The sequence below is a fragment of the Lissotriton vulgaris genome, chromosome 1_1, assembly GCF_964263255.1.
Source record: "Lissotriton vulgaris chromosome 1_1, aLisVul1.2, whole genome shotgun sequence".
NCBI classification, from domain to species: domain Eukaryota; kingdom Metazoa; phylum Chordata; class Amphibia; order Caudata; family Salamandridae; genus Lissotriton; species Lissotriton vulgaris.
The window spans coordinates 1701485799-1701506786 of NC_141685.1; the positions used below are offsets into that span (position 1 = coordinate 1701485799).

Below are 20988 nucleotides of genomic sequence, written 5' to 3' on the forward strand. Positions count from 1 at the left end.
GCAAGTATTCATTATAAGATTGTACGCAATAAAAAGAATCGCACACTATTAGTGTGGGGAATTCGCGATCGGTATTTTCTAGCGCCATCTTAAATGCTACTAATTCAGCTCGTTGAGCCGAGCAATCTCCTAGAGATTGTGTTTTAGTGACCATTGGTCTAAATTTTCCTTTGTGCCAACGACCTTTGACAATCGCGCACGCAGCACTGTAAGCTTGCTTACCCCCAACTGCGGGTTGTGCTGATCCGTCAGTATATATAATACTTCCGTATTCTTCGAGAGGCAGGATTTCAATTGGCAGAGGACATTCATATTCATATTGTAAAAATTCCTGTGTTTTTAAGTTAGGATCAAATTTGTAAACTACGTCTGTTGCAGCAAGAGAATTAACCCACTGAATCCATCTCGGATGCAAAGCTTTAGCATTAGGAATGCTTGCTTTAGTTACCGCTTCTAAAGCCGGTATGGGTGTTAGGATTATTATTCGTTTACCTTGTGCTAGGGGCCTTTCTTTCGCTACAGCAGTCTGAACCGCAGTTAGAATTTTCTCCGTTGAACTGAATTTTATTTCAGCCTTTGTGTACAAATGTGATTTGTAAGCTATTGGTACCTTTTCTCCCTCATTAGAGGTTAGGTATGTGAATCCGCATCTTCCTGGGATGACTCGGATTACAAGATCACGTGTGTTGTCACGTGTATCTAATTTAGTTTTTGCTAACATGTCTGTTTGCAGTGATCTCAAAATTTCTGTGTGTTTTTGAGTCCAATTGATTTGTTTAAAATCAGGTTTAATTAGTTCGTAGAGAGGTTTAACCCTCTCTGCGTAGTTAAGAATGTAAGTTCTTCCGAAATTCAGAAAACCTAGTATGGATTGTAAATTCTTCAGCGTTTTTGGAGCTTGGAGTACAGCGCACTTCTCTAAGAAGTTGTCCGCTAGGCTTTTCCCTTCACTTGATAATTTGTACCCTAAGAATAGTACTGTCAGATGGGCAATTCGGGACTTTTTAAAGTTGAATTTGTAACCCTCTGCTGCGAACCCAAGTATAATGGTGTTCACTCTTTTCAAGTGAGTATCCAAGTCGTCGTCTGTGAGATAAATATCATCTACGTAAGATAATGCTTCATCATCATAGATTTGTAGTAACTCTGTTACCCTAGCTGAGAATAGTCCTGGGCTGTTCTTGAACCCCTGTGGGAGTCGACAGAATTTTTTCTGTGACCCAAATGCGGAGAAAGCGGTCAAATATCTGCTTTCTGGTGCAATGTTCTGACAAAAGAAACCATTAGAAATGTCTAATGTCGTTTTATATTTTTTCCTAACTATATTATTCATTAGGGCTGCACTATGCGAGTTTTGTACTGCAACATGTATTAAGATGTCTGTAGTCCAAAACTAGACGATATGAATTGTCTGGCTTGGAGACAGGAAACAAAGGATTGTTCATTTGAGAGGTGCATGTTTCAATCACCCCCTGGTATTCAAGTTGATCTAAGATCTCCCTGACTTGTTTTTTAGCTTCTTGCTTTATGGGATACTGCCGTTGGGCAGTTGGTTCACTTTTTAATTGGATTTTGTGAGGTGGTGAATCCTCATCCCATCCTACATGATTTTTATATAATGCAGGTGCCTGGGCTACTGCCCATTTCCTTGCATATGTGTATTTTTTGTGAATCGGAATGTGATTCGAGAAGGCAGGCATAATCACTTCTTCGCCACGAGGGCACTCCCTGACAAACTCTGGGGGCCAATCTTTTTCAGCTAACAGAATATCATAGCCTTTTGAGAGCTTATCCCAAAATAGACCCTTAATTTTCCTAGTCTTATCACCCTCTATACGCAATGTTATTTCGTATATTTTATGGGGCTCGCTAAGCCTGGCGTCGGCAGTTTCAACATGAATGAATTCATTCGTATCCACTGTCTCCAGATGACTCATCAAGATCTTGCGTGCTATACTGATTTCTGCTGCACTGTCCAACATTGTCAATGCCCACTCCCCGTTTTTCAACTGTGTCCTCAGTATTCTCGGCATGGCTGATTACTCTAATACTGGCTACCTTCTTTTTCTGAAATTGAGATTTTTTATTTTGAGCAGGTTCCTTGTCTTTGGACTTGGTGTGCTCTCCTGGGTCTGACCGTCCTCTTCTTTCCGAATTCTGTGGAAGAGATCGAGAGGGACGTGTATCAATACTTTGATATCTATCAGGTTTTTTCAGATTATCCCTATTTCTAAGGTTATATCTTTTCTCAGAGGGCTCCCGTTGGGGAGACTGGCGTTCTCGAGTCGGAGTTCTTTCCCTCCGTCGAGGAGACCTTCCTCTGGACTGGAAAACTTTTTCCTTGGAGTGGATTGTTTATTTCCATCCCAGCTCTTTTTAGGAGTGTTTGAATTATTTTTAAATAATTTTACTAACTCTCTATATGCTTTTGTTAATTCTCCTATGTTAACTAAGAGTTCTTCTTTAGACATTTTTGCAATGTCAGGATGTGGTGTGTAGCTGGCTAGAACCGGCCACGTGGCTCCTGGTCTACCTAGTGGACCGAGCCTAGTTATTTGATCAGTGTGTTTTAGGGCGCCATTAAACCAGAGCAGGTGCTCTTGAAATTTAAGTGGAATTTCAATCTCCTCGAAAGGAGCGTACTCTTCCGGGGGTTCCTCTATTTTGTAATAGTGAAACTCTTTTGTTATAGCGTTTACCGCTGGAAAGTTTATCCATGAATAGAATACCTCTGTCTGCCGATACTCGTGAGCCTCTATCACGAAAAGTACTGTACCACCCTGAGGTGTCAGTCCGTTTACTATAAGTTTTGAAGTTATAGATTTTCTTAAATGTGCCGGGATGATTATTGCATCCAGGTCTGTGTATTCGGGACCTTGCTGAGTCGCATCTGCTGCGGCCCCAGTGGTTCCGTTTTCTGGCATTGTAAAAATGCGAGGTTTGCAGAGTAGGTCTCCAAGGAGACAAAGATTAGGTGCACAATATTTTGGAACACTGTATCCTTCAACGTTGAATAAACCAGAGCTTTACATAGGAATCTCTTCCTACTAAGGTCGGGCGGATTTTAACCTTTCACCCACTCCAGACGTCTATTGGAGTATTTACGGGAGAAAGGGGTGTGAAATATGCACGACTGAGTTACTCTACAAGTCTTGCGTTAGTTTATCGCCTTACCAAACGTTTGGGCGCCATGTAGTGTAGTTCCTAGTTTCCCACTAGGCCCTGCGCATTGGAATAACATAAACAGTAGTATCGACGTGGAACTGCGGATATTCCAGGCCTCCACTGACTATGCTAAACTTAATTGGGTTGTGTTACCAACTAGCTCAGAGGTCACTGGAAACTTTCTTCTCTGCATAGGAAGTGATCAGCTTCCTTGGCACAGACAAGAAGGGATTCAGTTTTCCAACAACCGTGCAACATGACAACTTTGCTCCTCAGATCAAGAGTCAATCTCTAGGGTCGTGTGAAACAATAGACATAGATTTCACTCAGTCAGTCTAGTGCAGTTTACTTTCACGAGATGTAGAGAATAGAGAGACGGGCGTGTATCAATAAAGGTTAACATTTATTGAACAGTCTTTCTTCTCGTACAAGAGAAATGTATTGCCACAATTGCAATAATTGTTATTATAAAAAGTACGTACAGTAAGATAAGTATTGCGAAATAGAACTGTAAAAGCATTGATATGGTTTCTTAGCCATACAATGGTTTAAAAGTAATAAAACATATATACAGTCATATATACATTAGGCTAACATACTCAACTGGTGCTTCTAACTAAGCCTACCCCACTGTGCCTGACCTAAGCCTAACACGTGGAAGGGGAGTAAGTAAGTAGCTTTAAGTTAAGTTGGTTTTGCCAAGGTTTGTTTCAAGAATTCTCGTCTAAGGGTTTAGTCAACACCATACCTCTGAATAGAATGATGGAGGATTGGTATCTCCTTCAGGGGTCTCTCTCGATATCCCAGTCACCCGCGAGGGTAAACCGGAAGCGCCGGGACTGGATTTCTCTGCACGAGAAAGGCAGCGGCTTCTCTTCAGCGCGTCGAGGAAGGAGGGGGGACAGCGTCCGCGGGCAGCTGGAATCTGCTGGATGTCTTCGCAGAGGACGGCTGTTCAGCTCCTTAAGCGTACTGCACCATAGTTCGCGCTGTAGCGGCGATAATGGTAATCAGCAGCTTCACCACCACAGGATAGCAGGCTGCAGCGACAGAGTGCTAGATTTACCAACACAGGGTCATGCAGGCAGCTGGCATCAGCAACAGGCAACGAACATTGCTTAAGGCAACGTTGGTAATATTTATACCTGACAGGTGCCGGGTTTGACGCAAGTTTGCTGGACATAAGACGTCAATTAAAGATGTCACTAGGAAGTGATAGTTATCAGTTGCTCATTAGAGTTCCATTACTAATCAAAACATAGCAAGCGGGGATTTCCAGGTTTGCTAAGTTTTTATCTTGTTGAAGAACTCGGAGTGTTATCTAGGAATATCAGATAGGGACTGCTGCACTGTCATTGCACTAATTGGTCACAAAGGAAGTGGCAGAGAGTCATGCTGGAATGTGGCTCTGTTCGTGTGAGGCCAGAGATGACTTTTCAGAAAATCGCACTTGAACGGTTATGCCAATATAGGGAATAAATGGATTTATAGCCGAATAGGGGCATAAGGCCACAGTATCGATCAGGAACCTAGATAAACACGCAACAATAGGAAAGAAAATGTAACCAGTATTTTTCGTGGTTTCTGCCTTCATGGGTTTCATTTAAAGGGGTATCTGTGTACCCTCTGGATTTTTTTTTTTAAGTCCACATTCGGGAACCCCTCAGAGACTGTAGCTTTTAGTAGTGAGATCACAAAACCCTTTATATCTTCTCCCTCAATTGCTTCTGGAACGTTCAGAAATTTCAAATTATTTTTACATGAGTGATTCTCTAATCTCTCCAGATTGTCTTTAAGCTCTTTGTTTTGCATAGATCACTTCTCGAGCTGGAAAGAGGAAGACTCGATTGCACTCTTCATCTTCGGGCTCTCAACCTCTATCGCTTCTGTTCTTACATTGACCTCTACAAGCTTCTCAGCTAAAATCTCGCATGAAGACTTGATAGCCCCCTAATTCGCCTCAGAGACTGAGAACCTATTTGCCAACTCGGCTTGATTCGCCTCTGACACTGAAAATCTGTTTGCCATTTCATCTTTCAAAGCAAGAAGAATGTCTACCAGAGAATGAGAGTGTGAGTCAGAGCAGGAGGCCGCACTTAAGGTCAGAGTCTCTTGGATTTTTAGCGGTAAGCTGGGACTGATTTTACTTCCCGGGCTAGATGAACTATCTTCCATCCGTTCCCTTTGGTGCTCTCTGCGAATCTCTTGGGTTACCTGTAGAGTCCTGTGTTTGCCATTTTCAGACCCCGGAGTGATGCCTGCTCCTCCGCTATATTCAGAGAGTGAAACAAGAATGGGTCCTGGGTCTGAAACAGGAATGGAAGGTTCCACTGGATTTTTTGCATCTAGGCCCTTTCTTTGGTGTAATACCGTATATCTATTTGAGAGGGCTATGGCTGGGTGAACTTCTAGATTGGTGTCTGATATCCCGGTGAGGTCCGTGAATTCATCAGCTCAGCTAGTTGTGAAATAATGACGCCCTCCCGAAGATGCTTTTGCTTAACCTGTTTAGCCCCTGGACTCAGATGTTAACGAGACAACTGGAGCCTCAATAGTGAAGGCAATACTTTGGTAATGGACATAGACATAACCTGGTAGTAAGTTTGAGCGAAGGGGTTATTTTTGATTTAGAGAAGGTGATTTTTTTTATCTCATACTTTCCCCTTACCTCTCTGGGTTCTGGGCTTAGGCAGAGGAGTTGTCAGGTTTTTACCCCCGGCCTGCTTAGATTGTTTTGCTGAGAGCTTTACTTCAGCCACCGGTGGGGATATTCGCTGTGGTAGACTTGACTGAATAATCACGTTGTTGGAAGCCAAATGAGCTGCCCTAGCCCGCAGCGAGTACCCTGTAAGTTTAGAGGGAGATTTTCTCTCTTGCAATTCCACTCCCTTCTCCATACAGTCCGGCAATACTTTGAGATAATTGTCCGCTACCTCTATTACTGGCTCAGCCTTACTACCCAGCTCTTGATATGAATGTGCATCCGAGTATGGAAACTCATTAATCCTCAAGAGTGATCCTATAAATAACCCCCTTCTACCAGCTCATACTTTTGGTAATTACTCCCTACAATTCTGTGTTCCCCCTTGTCTCAGCTCCTACCTGTTGAGGATACTGTGTGCTCTGTATGCTCTGCAGACCGTATATTCTCCCACCTGCATTGTACAACGACCAGATGAGAGTCCCACTTCGTCTCCACTCAGTGGCAGCAACCTCCCACCTCCAGCCCGAGCTCAGTGGGCTAGAGTAAAGATTGATACGCCCGTCTGATTCAGGGTTGCAGGCGCCTCCCGCATACCAACCGCCAGGACGCTGAAACGCCGTCAGACACCGTCTGACGGAGAAGCGCCAAGATGCTGGAGAGAACTATACCAAGGTTGGGTGACCACCAAGGGAAGATGCGTAGTAAGTAGAAACCAGAAACCAGGTCCACCATACGAAGTTAAAAGCTCTAGATTTTGCCGAATATAGAGTTCAGAATGCAGGGGACATTAAGCTTCATACCCCCACCATCAATCCAGAGCCTTGGAGAGTAGCATCCGTGGCCGTTCACGCGGCGGCCGCCATGTTCCTTCGTCCCTGCAGCGGGGAGGTGATGTGTTGGTTTCTTACTGCATCCTCCAATGATGCAACACATCTGGCGCCTCAATGTGATGCGACGATCAGGGATGATGTGTGAGTTCTTGCAGCCACACAGCAGGGTTTGGGTCGAATCAGTGCAGTGATCCCAGACTTCGGAGATCGGTGCACTCGAAGTGGCGTGCAACGATTTCTCGAGCCACCGGCAGGCGCTGCAACAATGTCTTCAGCGATGTATCAGAAACAGGTGCGGATGCATCATGCTTCTTGTTGTTATATTGCTTTTCCAGCTTCCAAAGGCCAGAACAACCTTGAGAGGCCCAGAACAGCTACAGGCACCTCTTGGCAAGTCAGAACTTCAGCAAGGAAGTTCAGGAGAGCAGGTGGTGAAGTCTTTGTGTCCCTGAGACTTCAGAATGGGAGGCAAGCTCTTCTTCAAGCCCTTAGAGATCTTCCTCAAGCAGGGGACACAACAAACAGAAAAGTCCTTTTTCCCTTTCCTTGGCAGAAAGTAGCCACTGCAGGCCAACCCCAGACAGCAAACAGCACAGGGGCAGAACTCCTCCTCAGTTTCTCCAGCTCTTCTACTTGGCACAGGTTCCTATTGATTTCCCAGAAGTGATTTAAAAGTCTGGGGTCTGGGCCCTCTTTCTATACAGTACATTTCTTTGTTTTCTCCTGGCCCCGGGCTCTGAACCAAGTCCAAACCAATTCTGGGGGGCCCTTTGCAAGTGCACAAGCTCAGCGCCTGATAACGATTTATTTCTCCCAATGGTGCAGTCTGACTCCCAGTTGGGAAGGCTTGAACAGGGCGACCGGGCCGTCTCGCCGCAGGGGCAGTGGACAGATGGCATCGCCTTCCTTCCGCCTCTCCTGAGCCCGCAAGTGGGCAAATGTTTACGAAAAGTTGCCTGTGACTCGGGTTGCTGTTCGATGAAGAACGCAGCTAGCTGCGAGAAATAGTGTGAGTTGCAGGACACATTGATCCTTGACACTTCAAACGCACCTTGCAGCCCTGGGTTTCTCCCAGGGCTACACCTGTATCAATGGTCAATTGCCCTGGGGCTTCCCCGAGAAGTGGCTGGGGCTGTTGCTGGGTTAACTCCGCTTCCCTTTGTTCCCCCACAAGGTCTGATCCTCCTGATCGCCAGTGGCAGGGTCCCTCACTGGGTCCTGCCACGGAGGTAGGCCACCGGCATGACTATCCCCGCTTTCCCGCCTCGACAGGGAGGTGGTCTGTTGACCGGTCCGCCCTGGGCCCATCTCAGGGTGCCTGGCTGCGTGCTGCGAACGGCTATCTGTGGTGTCCCACCGACTGACTGCGCACATGTGCCTCGAGCGCCCACCTCCGCGGCCGTCTTCCCAAAGAAGGCGTGCGCTACCGGGAACCCAGACCCCTGCTCCGGCAGGGGCTTGGACTTCCCCGGCAGCTCCCCCCAACCCCCGACACTACGACCTCAAATCAGACGTGGCGACCCGCTAAATTTAAGCATATTACTAAGCAGAGGAAAAGAAACTAACTTGGATTCCCCCAGTAATGGCGAGTGAAGAGGGAAGAGCCCACTGCCGAATCCCCGCCCCACAGAAGACCGACTCCCCGGCGTTGATCAGGGGACCCAAATCCATCTGATCGAGGCACATCCCACAGAAGGTGTTAGGCCAGTAGCAGCTCCCGGCACGCCGGGATTGGGTCTTCTTGTAGTTGGTTGCTTGGGAATACAACCCAAAGTGGGTGGTAAACTCTATTTAAGGCTAAATACGCGCGCAAGACCGATAACCAACAAGTACTGTAAGGGAAAGTTAAAAAGAACTTTGAAGAGAGAGTTCAAGAGGATGTGAAACTGTTGAGCGGTAAACGGGTAGGGTCCCTGCAGTCCGCCCGGAGGATTCAACATGAAGGGAAGGTCGGTGGCCCAGGAGTGCTGGATCACCTCCACGGACCGGCACCCAGGCCCTACCCGGCCCCTGCAGGGCGCATTTCCTCTGCAGTGGTGCACCGCTACCAGCTCTGGGTCAGCTGTGAAGGCTTCAGGGTGGCAGGTGGACCTCAGCTCTGGTGGAGGGTGTTACAACCTCCCTGGTAGCAGCTTTGCCATGTCTGTGGGGCCGAGGGAGATTCGACCGCCTCCACACCTTCCTCCAGGCACCCGCTCCTGGCCACCCCTCAGTGTGCACCGGGGCAGGGAAGGGGGATGGGCCCCCTATTCCTGGCACGAGTGTAGACTGAGGGGGACTGTACTCAATGCATCCCGACTGCGCTGTGTTGCCGGGTGGGGAGGCTCACGCCAGATGCCAGGGGTCTGCGGTGATGTTGGTTAACCACCCGACCCGTCTTGAAACTCAGACCAACACGTGCACGAGTCTGAGGGCCAAGTGAAACCCTGTGGTGCAATGAAGGTGAGGGCCGGCTTGCCCCAGCTGAGGTGGGATCCCGCTGAGCTTCTAATGGTGGGTGCACCACCGGCCTTTCTTGCCCGCTATGTCAGGGAGGTGGAGCATGAGCGTACGTGATAGGACCCGAAAGATGGTGAACTATGCCTGGCTCCAGACCCACCACTAAGGGGCGGAGCCATGATAGTAGAAGGCAGGCACAGCTCTATTCAGGTGCAGGTGCTACTCCTCTCACCATTCCAAATGCAGACCAGACCTATTCAGCCTAGCGCTGATTCATCCAGACTCTCTGGAACAACTGCACATCCCCAGCCCCTGTCCCAAAGCCAGACAGTTAATACACATCCTAGCAGACTGGATGACTAAGCAAGAAAATACGTACTTTCTAAAAGTGGTATTTAAAACACTGAATGTAAAAATGGCCCTCACTTAATGATGCATTTTAACATTCTGTGTTCAAGCATACTAAACTTTATTTTCCTATATGTTACCATGGACAGTTATGCTTATAAGAAGTTATAAGCAAACTGCCCATTCCATCATATGGGAATAGATAGCCTTACTATAGTGAAAAACTATAAATGGCAGAATTTCACCATCAGGAAATGCCACACACATAAGGCATGTCCACCTTTCACATAAACTGCACCCTGACCACAGGGGTACCTTGGGCCTAACTTAGAGGTGACTAACATGTAAGAAAAGGGAAGGTTAGGGTCCGGCAAGTGGGTGCACTTGCCAAATCGACATACTAGTACTAGACTGCACACAGGCTCTGCAATGGCAGGCCTGAGCTACATTTTCAGGCTGCTTATGTGGGTGGCACAATCAGTGCTGCAGGCCCACTAGCAGCATTTGATTTACAAGCCCTGGGCACACACATTGCACTCTACTAGTAAATCAAATCAGCCAGTTATGTAAACACCAATCCATACATACAATTTACAGGGAGAACATAGCACTATAGCACTGATCAGCAGTTCTAAAGTGCCCAGAGTCATAAAACCAACAAAAATAGGTCAGAAACAGAAGGCCACAGAGCAAACAAATTTGGGGATAAACCAAAGCTTTGTTGATATTACTGCTATTAGCTTTTAAATAGTGAATAAAATAGTCAGCGTATAATTTTAGTTTTGAAATCTCGGGAATAGACTGTAAACACCCTGTTGTCCAGTCAAATCTTAATTCCAAGCAGCTCTATAAAAAGTGTGAACAGCACAAGGGACATTGAGCATCTATTTAGATTCCCCCCACTAACTCAAATTTTCTCCACATCCTCAGAGTAAACTATTTTGGTGGTGGTAGCTTTTGGATGTAGCTGGTTCGGGATTTAGATAAACTGGGAAAAGAAACAACATTTTTGAGAATATTAAATATAGCTTCCCAACTAACCAAATCAAAGCTTTTCCTCCCATGTCTACCATTTAAAGAAAGTGGCTTCACAATTTTTAGCAGAGAAATAATCTATATCTTTAATCCCCCCAAATATTATTTGCAAAAATGTTTCTACCAGGGATAAAGCTGCATTGGTTCTAACCGGGGTGCCAAAATGTTTGAGAAAATGTTATAATCACCATACCGCCTAGTAATTAAAATGGTCTCTGCATTTTGGAGTTATCTATTATGGTGGAGGTAGCTTTTGAATATAGCTTTTTCAGAACTTGTGTGAACTGGGAAAATAAACAAAAATGTTTGAGAATATTAAATATTGGTTTCCAATTAACCAAACAAAATAATTTCCATATTTACCATTTAAGAAATGTGACTTCAAAATTGTTAACAGAGAAATTAATCTGTAGCTTAACCTAAAAAAATGTTTTGCAGTAATTTGTCTACTGGGAATAAAGCTACATTGGTTCAAATAACTCACAATAGTCTTTAACCAGGATGCCAAAATATATGCACAAATTATATTAAATCCATTCAAGATACTAATAGGTTTTACTCTGCCAGATTGCTCAGGTTGTTTCAATTTTTTTTTAAATGCTTAAAGAGTTAGGTGCACTGCCTGCATCTAAAATGTGATTATACAATTTACACAGCATTTATTGAAATTGTGAAAGACAGTCAGGCCCGGCACCTTTTCATTGTTTAAGCTATTCAAAGCCCTAGATAATTCTTTAAAAGGGTCTCTATTTTACCTTTTTCATTCTTGAGAATCTGAGTAGTTACTGGGTCCAATAAAGCATGGACATAATTACAATTAGTTGCTATCTTAGGTGCCCACACCAATATTCTTCCAACATGTTGATTTTCTACATATGATTGGTGACCAATCGTTTTGTCAATGACCAATTGTTGTCCCAGTTAAAAATCTTTAAAACCTTCAGAATCTCAGAAGCACTCAGATTGACAAATATGAGTAATTGAACAATGATTTTTAGTTTTGGCTCTTAGGGAATAGGGTGGCAGGGCAAGAGGAATTGAAAAATACAAAATAAAAGCGCACTTACCTTCTCAGCTGCTTCTCCTCCATCTCCGCTTCGCTTCCCTTCCCAACTCCAGTCCGAAAGAAGCTGCAGGAAGCACCAAGCCACACAGGCTCCCCAAAGCCAATCAGAATTCTGCAATGTAGCATTGTGATTGGTCTGAGTGCTGTGGATCGGTGCTCAGATGGGGACAGGGAGCCCATGCATATTCCCCACCAGGCTGTGCATTACAGTCTGGTGGGGACTATGCAAAGTGACCATGAATGTTTGGCTGGGCCAAGATGGCCGGCCAAGCAGTCTTGCCATCTTAAGTGGGCCCAAACCACTCACCCAACCTGAGTCACCAACCCTACCCCACCTTAACCCAGCCCTGAAGTAGTAAAAACAAAAATGATATTAACTTTGTAATTATAATTTTATTTTTCCCTCTATAGGTGCTCTAAGAAGAGTGGGGCGACACTCCTCTGCCTTAGCGGAGGAGCCGCCACTGATGATTATAACAACATATCATAGTATAAAGTAAGACGGCCACTGGATTCAATAAAGTCATTCATTGTCAGAACGGACTTTGTTTAACTGCCGCTTAAGGGTTAGATGCCTTAACATGGACAGTACATAATAATTCTACTCATTGGACTAATGTGAATGAACTGTGAGAATTAATTCTCAAACACTCCTCAATTTAGATATCAGGAACAATAAGTTTTAAACTCAAAGATGTTTAAAATAGGAACAACAGAGCCTTCATAAAGCATGAATTTACCACCAAAATATGTGTTTCCTATGGATCTTCTCAACGATGCATACAAGAGAATGCGATCCTAGTTACATATAGCTTTAGAAAATATTTTCTACTTGTTCTTATTGTCAGGGCTACAGGAATTATGCAACAGGGGAGGGCCAAATTATGCAGCAGGGTTGAGTAAATTATGCAGCAAGAAAAGGCAAATTATGCTCCTTAATGTGGCAGATTTTATGATGCTAGTACTTAATTTTTCTGTCTTTTATACACTTGATAAGACTGTCTGGGCATGGTTGCACCTCATTATTACTAATACACCCAAAAACAGTAAATATGCAGTAGGTTATTAAATATATGGCAAAAACAGCATATCAATAATTATACAAAAATCGCTGTGGCCACACAATCGCAAAATTCCATTGGCCCCACTTATTGTCAAAGAAATTCATGAAAACTATTCTTGGATATTAGGATGAAGGCATGAGAGTGCTGTAAGGGAACCATATGTTCTCTCAAAATAGTTTGATCGCAGATCTTCACTAGATTAGACATAAAAGTCCCTTTACCAGTATCATTTTCTTATGTTACGGGATGCCTGTGAAATCATGATTTGAATGGAGGTAGATTTTCCTTTTCATCATGGTTATCTTTAAGGTTTATTATTTTTGCTCCAAGTGTGCATAGTGGTCTGATCTGGTTCCAAAAACTGCTCTACTTAATTTATTTTGAACAGCCTACCTTTAACCCCATGTGTGCTACGCGTTTTCCCGCTGTGGGCTGACTTTTTTAAAATCCCGCTGTTTTTAAAAGGTCATCACTGAGGGTGCAGCTCGGGAAACGCCATTGCCGCTCAAATCCCTTTAATCAAGGACCCTCAGGTGAAACAGTACCGGACAGTGGTCAGAATATGTCCTCGGGAGTGTCACAAGTGACCGGAACCAGCCGTAAATGCCCGGGAAAACCAGCCAGAAGAAAATTCCAGTCCAGGTGTTGTGTTGGCCGGAATAATGTGTGCAATCTGTGAGGGTGGGATTGAGCATTCGCCAGATATCTAGAAGCGATAGCTGCTCACAGAGATCTAAGAGAGCGCGGCGTGCCCATGGTTTGGTGTCTGGAGATGTGGGGGTGCTATCTAATCTGGGGTTAAGGTGCAAGTTAAAATCTCCCCCTACTAAGAGCAAACTAGGCTCTAACCTTACTAGCTGGGCATGTAATGAGTGAAAAAAGTCGGGGAAATCAGTGTTCGGAGCATACACACTTACAAGTGTGGTACTGTGTCCCATGAGGGACACTGTGACGATGATGTATCTCCCTCGCTGCTCCCTACAACAGAGCAGAGGTTGAAAGGGACCTTGTTAAGGATAAAAATGGCCGTGCTCCTGGCGTAATTGCTGTAATTGGCAAAATACCTGTGCCCTCCCCAAATAGCCACAAAGCGGGCCGAGTCTGATTTGCGTAAATAAGCAATGTCCACGTATGTCTAAGTAGATAATGATCCACGTGCGTTCTCTTGCGATTGTCATTAAGACCCCTGACATTCCTGGACATCAAGGACAAGCCAGAGGGACCATCAACATTACCCAGCTGAGCCATCAGGAGAACGTGTCAAGCATGTTATATACAAGAAGCGACAAAAAGGGAAAAACTGCGACAGTGAACATTTCTGCAAACAACCATAAATGTTTAGGCAATAATAATTGTCTCCCCCACCCCCACCCAACATCACTACGACCTAAGCGAGGCAGATCCGTAACAAGAAGCATAACGTGAAGTACCAAATGACTTTACACTCAAGTGATAAACCCCTAGAACGGTACATCCATAAGATCAATAACAATCCCAAGGTATACACCAGGAGGGGTGGCAACGCCAAGTCAGTCTGCCAGCTATTTGAAACATTGCAGAAGGTTGACTGACATTATCTTTGTGTACTCTTACAATAATGAAGCAGGAACAATGCACCAAAGTTAACCAGTGCCGGAACCAGAAAAGAGTTCAATACTTGCATCCGAGCCGCTGTGTGGGGGGGAGGGCCCCCCTCCTGCTTAAGTCCGATTGTTTTTTTGTTTGTAGGCATGGCAAAATTCCTGCACCTCGGTTGGCATATCAAAAATGCAAGCCTGGCCTCCCACATCCACTCTCAACCTGGCAGGGTATAACATTCCATATTTTAAACCCAGGTTCCTGAGGGTGGCTTTGACCACATTATAGTTATGGCGGGCATTTTACACCATGATAGTGAAGTCCAGGTAAAAGGATAGTTTAGAGCCCTACCATGTAGTCTCCCCACAATCCCTAGTGAGGCGCAGCGCATATTTGGGGTCTCAAAAGTTCATAATACGTGTAATAATGGGTCTAGATGGGAGTCTGGGATTGGGCCAGGGCCCTGAGAACCTGTGCGCATGCTCTACTATGAAACCGGGCCTGAAGGACTCCCTCCCAAATAGGTCAGACAGCAGAGTCTCAACAAAGAGGTCTATTCGGCCGGTGGTAGTAGTCTGTGGTACCCCAAGACGCAGATGTTATTACGCCTGCTTTGCACTTCAAGGTCTTCATTCTTGATTGCCACGTCCTTGAGGATGCGCTCAACACGCTCTGATCTTTTTAAGGACTCTACAGTAGCAACCTCAATATCTGAAATACGCGCTTCAGCCACATCCAGGCATCTGTCATGTACTTGGATTTTGGCCCCCAGGCTTGCAAGACTTTTGTCAAGTGTGTTAAACCACCTGTCTAGTGCCCTGAAGCCAGCTCTCATCTCCTGCAGCATTGATGTGGACAAGGCGGGAGGTCATCCGCATTATCCGCACCTTGTGCGCCCTCCGCCATGCTGGAGATTTCCCCAGGAGCCTTATCCGCGAGCTTTTCGAAGGGGGGGTCTTCAATTTGGGATCTTTGCGGCCCATGCCGCGGAGCCACAGCACAAGTGGAACAGTGGAAAAGCGAATCCCTAATGATAACTCTGGGAGCACCGGATCAGCCCCGATGAGGCGATCGAGCAATGCAGGGAGCATTGCAAGGGTTCAGTATGCCAGTAGTGTGAGCGGCGTCAGCACCTGGGCAGCTTGGAATGTTTGGTTGTGGGCTCCCAGGGAGTGGATTCAGAAATCCAAGTGCACGGATAGGGTGTGGCAGGCAGGTCCAAGTTTAGCCTTTCAGGCCGCAGTGGCTTTGCGCAGGACTGGGGAGGGCCGGTTGTAGATGGGGCTAGGGTGCAGGTCCTCTCCTCAACTAGATCGTTCTGCAGGCTCGGTATCTTTATGTCGGGTAGTGTCCCGGCCTAGGCTACTATGCTCCAGGAAGAGGGTGCCCCCTGAGGCGATGTGCGGGAGGTCAGTAGTAGACAGTGAGCCAGGCGTGGATGGTCTAGCGGGGGCCCAGATGCAGAGTGGGATGTATGCCCATGCTGTAAGGAGGAGTTGAACTGTGGTAGGATTTCGTGGACCTCCTGAGATATGGCGAGCGCGAGCACCAAGGATCGGGCGCAGCCAGTCATGACCACTCCCTAGCCGAACCAATTGTAAATTGAGGGGAAGGCACCGCCGCCAAACAATGCCCTGCTCACTCACGGCACCAATTGGCCTAAGCTCACATCCGACACCTGCCTCTTGCATCCTCGCCCTCTGGCCGGCCCGTATGTGTAATGCGCAGTTCCTCGCCATTACGCGCTCCGCCCCTACAATCGCTAAGTGCCGTAGATCGATGTCCGAGGCACCTTTCCACCACTGAGTCAGCTCGCCATGCTCAGATCGTGTTCAGCGCTCCAGCGCTGTTAGACACGGGGCAATTACAGCAGCAAGCACCGGGGATAATGTCTGGAAGGTGGGACGGCCGTCAGAGCTTCAACACCAAGCATTCATCTTGGTCGCTGGCTTGGCCACACCCAAAACTTCAAACTTTAAAACGTGTACCAGGTGTAGTGGAGTCATCTGGTCACTTTGCACCACCCTACAGTCCTCCCCACCAATCCTTCCTCATATCCGAGCCTAAATCGTGCAGATGTAGAGACCATATGGAATTTGGGTCACAAGTTTAAGTCAGCAGCCAGACCAGCATTATTAATTTAGCGCGGCAAAGCCGCACACACACCTCCCAATGTGAAAAAGCGCAAGTGAGGAGCTGGGTGTCCCGCACTCCCTGATAAAATTACTGACATGGTTTTAAGAGTGACAAACTGACAAATACAAACAGCGATTTAGTGCGCACAACCAGGAAAGTTGGTTCCTGTACGGCAGGATAATTAGTTCCGGTGCAGCAGATGGTCTCATCTGCTGCATAACGGATTCCTAGGAAGTGACTGGTACCGTCTGTTCTGACACAGTAGCAGCTGAATGTTTAGGATATTTATGACGGGAGGTAAGATTAGAGTTTCAAATCTCCCACTTGATTAGGGGGGAGTGGTGAACAAAAGAAAAAGCAACATCAGTGAAATCAGACTACAAAATGTTAACGCTAAAAGCTACTGGCTGCTTTCAAATCGCGGCCCACGTGAAGGGGATCATGATAATTGGTAATTCAAAAGTAATGACGAAAGCTGGCGCTGCAACGCCCATGCATATTAAACAAATGAGCATACCGGCCCATGAAGCGGGCGCCATGGTGATAAAAATAAAAAGCTGAAGTAGTCCCTAAATGAAACTGACAAGCCCTACTGCGCAACTAAACTGTAGTTGGTCGTTGCTGTTAGACATGAAACGGAAGTGATATGTCGGAGCGCCAGCCAATAAGGACCCAGGAAAGCAGAGCAACACTGGGGTGGCCCAATGGAAGCAGCAGGCAAGATTGTACTTTGTATAAGGATAACAACAGATCTTCTAGACAGAGTTTGTGCTGCCTAGGCTCAACCTAATAGCAGTCCTTTAGAATAGTCCAATTGCAAGATAATCTGCAGTTACTAAACTCAGGAGATTATTTGACATCTCTAGAACTGCAGGACTCATATTTCCATATTCACGTTGATGAAGCTGATTTTAAAGATAAGTTTAGATTCAGTATGCTGATTTAAACTCCCATAATTTTTAATTCATTAACGAGTGTTGGATGTTTTTGTACTGATTCAACCTAGAATAATGTGCACCTACACGAACATAAGGGATGAATAATATGTGCTCTTGTCATGTTTGTCACTACGTTTTAAATAATATATTAACATTGTCTTTTGTCTTGTCAAACATTAACTGCGGCTGTTTCAATAATAGCATGTGCATTCTCTTAAATGTGCTTTTGTTATGTCGTGTCATTTTATGTGACTGTGTTCTGTTTGTCTTTTGTGCATTATGCTAGGTAACATAGACTAATGGGTTAACATTAGTCAAGGGGGTGGGTAACAGAATAATTATCATTTCTTGAATTAATTGATGTCTTGTGTTTCCTTGCATACTAGAGTCATGCTAAAAGAGGCCTGTGGCCTATTTCTAAAATGGATGTCCGAAGTCCTGTCGAGTTGGGCCATGCACAGCAGTGAATGAAAAGAATTTTTTTTTTCATAATTCTTTGAAAAACACACGAGGAAGCTAGGCTGTGCAGAGTGTTGAGATAATCATTGTATAAACTTGCATTGCCAAGGACAGGATGTGTAGCGGCGGAAAAGCTTGGACGGAGGAAGCAACGAACATTTTTATTAAATGTTGCAAGCTTCGGAAGAGCCTGTGACACACGTAGTCAAAGGACAATGCCGTTCTTAAAGAACGTGATTCTTACAATGTGAAAGGCGAATTACTTTATGGAGTGACATTTCTCGACCAATCATGCTTCGTGTTGCTCGGTTATTTGTATTCTTTTAGTTAGTTTTAGATAGAGAAAAGGTACAAAAATTGCCCCCTAGAAAGAGCACTGTTGGCTTGTTCCTGTGCTCCAGAGAAGCTGTTGGACTTTTGACTCACGTAAGAAACTCCGAACTTTACTTTTTCCCTTTAGGTTTTCTTTAGTTAAAGTTAGGGATATAGGTTTTAAGGAATGAGTTCCTAAATGTTTAAGCATTTCTCATGATGATTTTGATTTAAGCTGACAATCTAATGTGCCTTTCTAATAAAATAATGCTGCTAAATAAAATAAAAATAAAAGAATTAATTTCTTAAAATTGCTCTTTGCCTGACAATAAAGTTAATAAAATAGATTTTGAAATGACAAGCCGGTGCTGTTTGTTTCGTTTGAGTTACCATAAGTTAATCCATTTTCCTATGATTTGACTTAATTAAATGTTCATAAAGTGTTTTTTGATTAATTAGGTCATATAATTCAGTTGGTCAATTCATGTTTCAGTCATTTATGGGCCTAGTGTTAGATTTATGAATTATGGTGAGTATCGTGGTGTAGAGTTGTTCATATGAGACTTAATTTCCTTTGGCCCGCTGGATCGAATCTCTGTTAGCAGAGTTTGGTTACTATGGTAACTGACATGTTACATGGTTATTACATAGGATACATGTTTAACACATGTTAAGTTTTGTCTAGTTGTTATATGTTGTTGAAAGGTTTTTCCAGCAGTGAGAAAAATCTTAGTGCCGGCAGAGGAGTGTGACAGGTGAAGTTACACAGTTCATTTGTTCTGTTTTCAAATTAGTGGTACTGAAATATCACTAAGTGTTGCGGACGTACAACACAAGTTTAGGGATTTTTAGGTATGACAGGTTGTATGTATAGTGAGGTTTGCCTATGAAATCGTAGCTCTGAGTATAGGGACTAAGAGCCCATTATAAAACTCATTGCGAAAAGAGTAGTAGGATTTTTCCGAGCTTGTGTGAAGGGTAAGGTGGCGTCGTCTATTCTTACTGGCGTTTGTGGATTTCTATTGGTTGGTTAGAGTCCTGCCAAAGATTTCATGTATACATGAATAGGTTTTCCCGTATAAATGCGTAAAACTGTTTTTGTGAAAATAGCGTTGTCTATTTCACTAGAGTGAAATCTTGAATGTTTGGTAAAACTATCACTTTGTTTAGCGAAACGGACAAATGGTTTGTTTTTCTGTAGTTATTAACTGAAAATCATTGAAAAGGATTGTTTTAAAATGGTGCTGTGAAAATATTTTGTAAAGGAGGGGTGAGTTTACGGAGTGACACTGACACGCGCAGCTTCGCTGCAGTGGCAGTATATGTCATAGGGTTCGCGTCGCGATTGGTTAACATACGTCACAGCAAGCGCGCTGATTGGTTCACATGACCAAAATAAGCTGTTAGCTGATTGGTCCTTTCTGAAAACAGGATTCTTATTGGTTGAGCAAGGTAGTGACGTGGCTTAACCTGATTGGTTTGTTGGTGAGTTTCGCGCATGGATTGGTTAGAGTAGCGGAACAACAGGAAATACTTACGATCTTTTCTAAATTGAACGGAATAGTTTTAAAACATGAGTTATTATTGGAATAAAGAAGAAAAGAAGCCTTTATGGTTTCAGAAAATTAAAAAATGTATTCAATCCTGACAAGAAAATTGAAGCGCGTGGTGGAAAATTACTTTATAAGTACAAAACACCCGCAGCATATATGGAAGGAGAATATGGTTATCATACTGTTCTCTGGTTTGAAAATTGGATGCAATATACCAAAAATTATGGTGTTTTAACCTGGCCAGAAGATGGATAGTTTAATGTTAAAGTATTAAGAAACTTAAGAGATAAAATGATGACTCTTTCACCAAGACCCAGACCCACTCAATTTGAAGCTTTAGTTGAATGGGAAGTTGAAATGATGGAACTTGAAAGAGAAAATTGGGGAACACCAAGAGGCATAAATAGGGAAACCCACCAAGATAAAGTGCTTCGTTGGAGAAAAGGGGACATGCATGATGGTTTGTATCCGGTTTTAGAAATGGTTCTAGAAACATCAGGTCAAAAGAATTCCCAGAAAAAAGGTCATCTTGATGAAGAATTAGATGAAGCAGTTTTAGAAGAAATTTTTATTAGTCCTCCACCTTATCAGCCAAGTTGTTCACATTCTACCCCGAGAAGTCTGTCAGGATTTTCTCCTAGTGCACCTCCTAGAGAAATTGATGATAATTCACCCAGATTTATGAGATTACCTGAAAGGGCAAGATCAAGAAGTAGATTAAATACTTCAATAGAAAGTTTGAATTCGAGAAATAATTTCCCGAAAAATGACAAAAAGACGGAGTTACCAAAAAATATACCAAACATTTCAGAATACTTAAAAGCGAAGGGAGAATTAATTCAGCAGTTAACAAAAGGCATGGAAGCGGTAACAGTTCCAGTTACAATTGGTCCTGTTGTACCAGTTTTTGAGCAAAGTGAAAATAGACATTCTGTTGTAACAAATCCATTAAATGTAGAAATTCAAAAAGTGGCTGAAAAATTTTATTCAGAGTTAACAGAAATGCACAGGGATAAAACAATGCCAAATCTAACTTTAAATCAAAGTTTGTCAAATGGTGCCACACCATCAGCTGCAGATTCTGATTCTGGTTCTTTGGAAAAGACCACAAACAAAACAGATTTAACACAGATTCCTCAACAAGTTCCTGAGTCTAAACAACTTGATGTTGCAAAATTAAAAGCAGATTTAGAAGAATTAATTGTTGGCACAATTGGTACTGACTGTTTGAAGCAATATCAGGATGATGAATTGTTGTTTATTTGCAAGAGCATTCAGTGGAAAACTAAAAATAAATATGAACAATTTGAAGAAGTGGCTGCTGAATTAGAAATAGATTTGAGTCGCCAGAAACAATTGCA

At 44.1% G+C, this 20988-nt stretch overlaps 1 protein-coding gene and 1 pseudogene across 1 annotated transcript in view; one reads left to right on the forward strand and one right to left on the reverse strand.

Moving 5' to 3' along the window:
* The window catches only part of PRKCQ (protein kinase C theta), a 450307-nt gene that overhangs the window by 405342 nt on the left and 23977 nt on the right, over nucleotides 1–20988 (reverse strand). The gene's annotated exons all lie outside the window — the stretch shown is intronic.
* Nucleotides 7647–7796, forward strand: LOC147751088 (5.8S ribosomal RNA; annotated as a pseudogene).